Raw genomic sequence first — 6,000 nt, forward strand, 5'->3', positions numbered from 1 at the left:
GTGTGGGCGCGCGCTTGTGTAACGCTCTCGGCTAAGTATACTATCACGGAGAGAGCGCAACTGGCACGGTTAAAACAATACCGGTGACGAATGTACGCTTCACGCAGCCCCTTGCGCGCAATTAATTATTCGCGACTATGGTGATTAATCGTGGTAATTTGAGGGAGCGCAGAACTGAAACGGCAACAGCGAGGCGACGGGACGGGACGCAGAGCATTACAAGCTACCGCGCAACCCTATTTAATATCGCGATACTCCCCTCCCATCAGTGGCGGATCAGTCGTCTCTGGCTCGCGTTGGAGAAAAGAAATCTGAAAGAATCCCTTCAACACCTGTTCTCTCCTTCTTTCTTCTCCTTTCAGTTTCCTCCCTCTTCCCCTATTCGTCGGGCATCAGCATTCGTCCCCGCGACCCGACGACTAAACGCTTTATCGAGCGTGTAACTGTTATTCTTGCAGGGTGTTATTCGAGGCAGCTGGGCATCGCCAAGACGTTCCAACCGTGAGTCCGATGAGACGAAGGACTCACACACACACACACACACACCGACGTACACGTTCTCACAGACAGGTTCGCGCGTCATTTTCCAAAAGGGCAACTATCGGTCAGCTGCGTCGTGCCGGGGTTGCGGTTAATCCAGTCCGTTGGTCCGCGGTCGTGGTCGTGGTCGTGGTCGTGGTCGCGGCGTTGGTCGTGGTCGGCATCGTGCTCGCGGCCGGTCGTAGACAAGGTGGGTGGCAAGGTTGAAGCACACATGTTGAGAAGCACGCTAAGAGAATACGAAGAGAGAGAGAGAGAGAGAGAGAGAGAAAAGAGGAGGAGGAGAGAAGCGAAGGAGGACCAGGAAGCATATCGGAGGATGTGGCGGAGGAGGAGGAGGAGGAAGAGCAGAGAAGCGGGCAAGCGCAAGCGCCCGTCCGATCGATGCCCGTCTCCCGCTCGTATAAAGCGCTCGTCCTCGGGGGGCGCGCGACAGTTGGCGTTCCGCATTCGGAACATGCGCCGCGTCGCGGTCACATCGTGTCTCCTTGTCTATCGCAGACCAACGTCCTTATCCGTATCGTTTCCGCTGGCTGGCTCGCGAGATAAGTAAACGTCCTTGGGGCTACCGCGTCCGTAAACACCGCCCGAGGTATTCGCCGTGTGACGTCGCAGATGTGACGACCTCGATTGCCGCCAGTTTGTCGTGGTAAACGGTGGTCCGCGTGTGCTTCTTCCATTTTACGCTCGCCGAAGAATCGCTCTCGGCACTCTCGGCACTCTCGGCACTCGCCTCGAATCATCGATAAGTGATCGTTTCCCCAAAGGGGTGAAGGGGGAAAAAAGAAAAGAAAGTGTAGGAAACTGCAGACAGAAGCTCTCTCTGTCTCTCTCGGTGAGAAGATAAGTGAAGATCGGGGACCAAGATACCGAGCGTGGGACCATCACGACGCAGCCGGTGGTGATCGGCGCGTGTGTGTCTTCAGGAAGAGCGTCTCCGAGGACCGATGTCCAGGCTTGGCGCGATTGTCCCGCAGACGACGGTTTGACCAGCCACACAGGCTGACATTTTTCGTTCGATTAAAACGAGTGGCGACGCGCGTTCTCGTACGCAGCAACGATTCGGCCGATCGGTCGGTGGTCGGACGTCGCGCGTCGCAGCACGACGAAGCCGCGGCTTGATTACTGGCTCGTATCTCGCGACGTGTCACCGACATTCGTCCCGGGCGAGATACATCCGGGCAGGCGTCAGAGCGGCGGTCGCTGGACCGTCCGGCGGACGTCTCGACCGCCGTACGGCGAACCGCTGGAGCCAGGAGGTGGAGAAGGAGGGGCTGTGGAGGTGGTGGAGGAGGAAGGCCCGCGGACGTGCAACAAGTTAAGAGGCCGCCGCCGCCGCTACCGTCGACATCGCTGCCGCCGCCACCGTCCTCGCCACGATGTGACATGGATATCCTAGCCGTAGCCTGCGCCATCGTCGCCACGGCCCTCTACTGCAACACCCTGCAGGCCGGTTTCGTCTACGATGATCGGTGAGTCTCTTTCCTTTTCACCTCTGTCGCGCTCTGCCTCGCGACTTACTTCCGAGGCTGAGCACTTGTGGTAATTGAATTTTGGATAAGGTGTTTGGTTTTGCCAACGATTAAACAACACGAGTTTGATAGATACAGACACAGAATTGTACGTATGTTCCAACAGACGTTAGATAGGAATTTCAAGGTTATCAGATGTTTGATTGTTTTATTGTGTTTGAACGATACGGCGCAGAATTGTACAGATGTTACACAGAGAATTTTTAAGACTCAAGCCAAGAGAAAAAGTTTATATTCTTTGTTACGTCTACGATGAGTCTCTTTCCTTTTCACTTCTGTCGCGCTCTTCCTCGCGACTTACTTTCGAGGCAGAGCACTTGTGGTAATTGAAATTTAGGATAAGGTGTTTGATTTTGCCAACGACACGAGTTTGATAGATACAGACGTAGAATTGTACGTATGTTCGAACAGACGTTAGATAAGAATTTTAAGGTTATCAGATGTTTGATTTTTTTATTGTGTTTGAAAGATACGGCGGCGCAGAATTGTACAGAGAATTTTAAGACTCAAGCCAAGAGCAAAAGTTTATATTCTTTGTTACGTCTACGATGATCAGTGAGTCTCTTTCCTTTTCACCTCTGTCGCGCTCTGCCTCGCGACTTACTTTCGAGGCAGAGCACTTGTGGTAATTGAAATTTAGGATCAGGTGTTTGATTTTGCCAACGTTTGAGTTTGATAGATACAGACGCAGAATTGTACGTATGTTAATAAACGAACAGACGTTAGATAGGAATTTCAAGATTACCAGAATTATATGTTTATTCGAACCGGTGTTAGATGGGAATTTTGAGGCACAATGCAGATGTTTGATTTTTTATTGTGTTTGAACGATACGGCGCAGAATTGTACAGATGTTACACAGAGAATTTTAAGACTCAAGCCGAGAGCAAAGTATTCTTTGTTACGAGCGTCCGAAAAAAAAACACGTTTTTGCTGTTTTTGTTTGCTCCCTTGTAAGAAAAGATAGATGGTATGATGTTTATTGTAACCTCGGGTTTAGAACGACGTATGTCAATATGTTGCAATTTGACAAGAGGTTAACATCTTGCGCTGGACAACTCGCGGACCATAACGAGTGACCGAACCGTATACAATAATTCGTCGCTTTCTGTTTCTTTTGAACTTGCCGGTGATGACATCACTGGATAGAAATTATTAAGAAGCATGTGACTCGACCTTCGCGAGTTTTCCATTGAGCAGCAACGCGTAATTGGAAGGTTGCGTCGCGAGTCGCGGATTTTAAAATTGATAATCGACGCGCAGGGGGTGGGTTGTTTAATGGCGACGATAATGATATTTATCGGCGATAGACAGTAAATGCAGCGAGCGTAAACTGCAAATAAGCCGAAACACAATGAATAAAGGACAAGTCGCAGCTGGATAAGCTGATTTACGAGCTGCCGCGATTTGCGTTCCGATTTCATTTAATCCGATTTCCATTCCGGTTTAGTTAATCAGATATTGCTAATTACACTAACGACGGCAGCGGGGCGCAAATCATACGCCGCTGGATTAGCGTTAGTTTTGTCTCTAGACGATCGTTTTCTAATTAAGCCACGTCGAGAATCAATCGTCTTACAATTTTTTTTTTTTTTTTCACGTAAATTGTATTAAAAACGAAGATCATTATTTTGTTTTCTCTTTTCTTTCGAATAGAAACTTTCATAGAGAATAGGAACGTTTCAAAATATATATTAACTTCTTGCGCTGGAACGACGTGCCACGTTTGCCCTAAATTGCAACATTTTCTCAGTTTTAAGTATATTTGAGCGTAACACAGGCAAAACAATCGATGAGTTTATTGCTTCTTAATAATTTCTATCCAGTGATGTCATCACCGGCAAGTTCAAAAGGAAAAGAAAGCGACGAATTTATTGTATACGGTTCGGTCACTCGTTATGGTCCGCGAACCAGTTGCCCAGCGCAAGATGTTAACCTCTCGTCCCAAATTTTCTCAGTTCTAAGTATATTTAAGTATAACCTAGGTAAAATAAATGATAAGTTTAATACTTCTTAATAATTAAGTGATATCATACCAACGAGTTGAAAAGAAGAAAGCGACGAATTATTGTATTACGGTTCGGTCACTCGTTATGGTCCGCGAACCAGTTGCCCAGCGCAATGGGTTATTCGTTGAAGAATTCGTGATTGTAATTGGTGATTAGTAGATAGAACGCGAATTAAATTAGCGTTAGTTATTTTTAGATGATCGTTTTTACAATTAAGCGGTTCCACGATGTCGGGATCAATCACCTAATCGTAATTTCTCACGTAGATCATATTGGACATGACATATTTGTCTGATATTTTTTTTCGTAGATCATATTAGACACGATGTATTTGTGTTTGGAACTATTCTTTCTTTTAGTAGAAAAAAACGTTTGGAAATTATATTAATCGTTAGAATTAGAAACAAGTAACGTAATTATTGTAATTCGTGGTATTATTCGCGAGTCGTGGAATGAATAGTCAAGACTCCAATATATAGAACGCGAATTAAATGTCGTTCAATTAGCATTGTTTTAGCGTTTTTCAGTCTTAAAGTCAATAGCGATAGGGTGTAGTCATCGTAAGTATGCGAGTGTTGGAGTTTACTGTTAAAAATTGTTATTGCGTCATAATTTTTTTCTCAAGCCGTGCGTTTTGAATTACTGATACAGAGATTTCTATAATCGTAGAACTAAAATAATTAATAAAGAAATAAAGAAATGTAAATGTTTTATTAACCACGTCGTTCTTTCGTTCGGATTAGAATTTTGAGATAGAAACGACGCTTCAGGTGCTTCGAAATTTCATTAACCGCCGAAGAAGGTTACAGTGCTTGGTCAGGCGCGGGTAATCGCTATAATTCGCGGTATTACTCGAGAATCGTAGCGGAATAGATAGGATTCAGCGTGCAGGATGCAAATCATACACTACTAGATTAGAGTTAATCGTTTTTAGATGATCGTTTCGTAATTAACGCACTCGCAGCCTATGGCTCTGACATGAGATGCTTGACGAATATTATTGTCGAGGATCGGTAGGATCTCGCCGTTAAAATGAAAATAAATGCAGGAAATTCGATTGAGTTTGTGGCAGCCACTTGCTGTTGAAAAAGTCTTTCTCTTAACGATATTTTCATGGTTCCCTCAGAGATGAAGGATAAAATATTATGTAATAAAATTAATTATTATTAATAATAAAATTCGAGGCAAAGATACATTGCTCCGCGCATAATTTTTTAAACGCGTAAACATACGTAATTAAATTGTATTCAGATTATCGAAAATGATCGACCGATATCGAGAGTCACACCTCGTGGAAATCGGCATCAGAACTCGAGCATACTCTCTCCAACGCGGGCGAACAGACAAGCTGCTCGACAATTTCATTAACCCCCGGTGGAAGAAGCTGCGATTGCTCGGCTGTCGGTGTAATCGCCATAACTCGCGGCATTACTCGCGGCGAGTCGCGGGCAAATAGATAGGGCGCCGGCACGCAGGACGCAGCGCAGATCGCACGACGCCGTATAATCCCAAGTTACTCCCGCGATAAGCGTCCTTAATCCGAAGCTCTCGAATTCTATGATACCGAATCCCTTAATTGAGTATCCCGTAATCTCCGGAAACATCGTAGTTGCGGGTCGATCAGCTGCGAGAGTTCGCTGTGCTCACCGAACCGGGGCCCGATTACGTACTTCTGGCGTCATCGATGGGAATCTGTTGCGTCGTTATCGCGCCTTCGTGGACGTTGAACTTCCCCCCTAGACATTGACAGCGTGGCCGATAACGCGCCGATTTATTCGCCTGCATTCTCGACGATAAGCTGTCGAACGTAAGAACCGCGTTGCTAGTCTTTGTCGCATCGGCGGATCGGCCCGTTTCGGACGAGATCGACTGCCAACTCGCCCCCCTTTCGTACAAAGTGCTTGCTAAATCTTGGGGCA

General features: G+C 46.3%; 1 long non-coding RNA gene across 1 annotated transcript in view; it reads left to right on the forward strand.

Moving 5' to 3' along the window:
- LOC122528473 overlaps positions 1 to 2,021 on the forward strand; it is a 100,866-nt gene extending 98,845 nt beyond the window's left edge. The window contains exon 3 of the long non-coding RNA XR_006306583.1: positions 459 to 2,021. This is a non-coding gene — a long non-coding RNA (uncharacterized LOC122528473). The remainder of the gene's footprint in view (positions 1 to 458) is intronic.
- Positions 2,022 to 6,000: the final 3,979 nt, after the last annotated feature.

This window comes from Frieseomelitta varia, unplaced genomic scaffold (assembly GCF_011392965.1).
Source record: "Frieseomelitta varia isolate USP_RPSP 00005682 unplaced genomic scaffold, Fvar_1.2 scaffold_251, whole genome shotgun sequence".
NCBI lineage: Eukaryota > Metazoa > Arthropoda > Insecta > Hymenoptera > Apidae > Frieseomelitta > Frieseomelitta varia.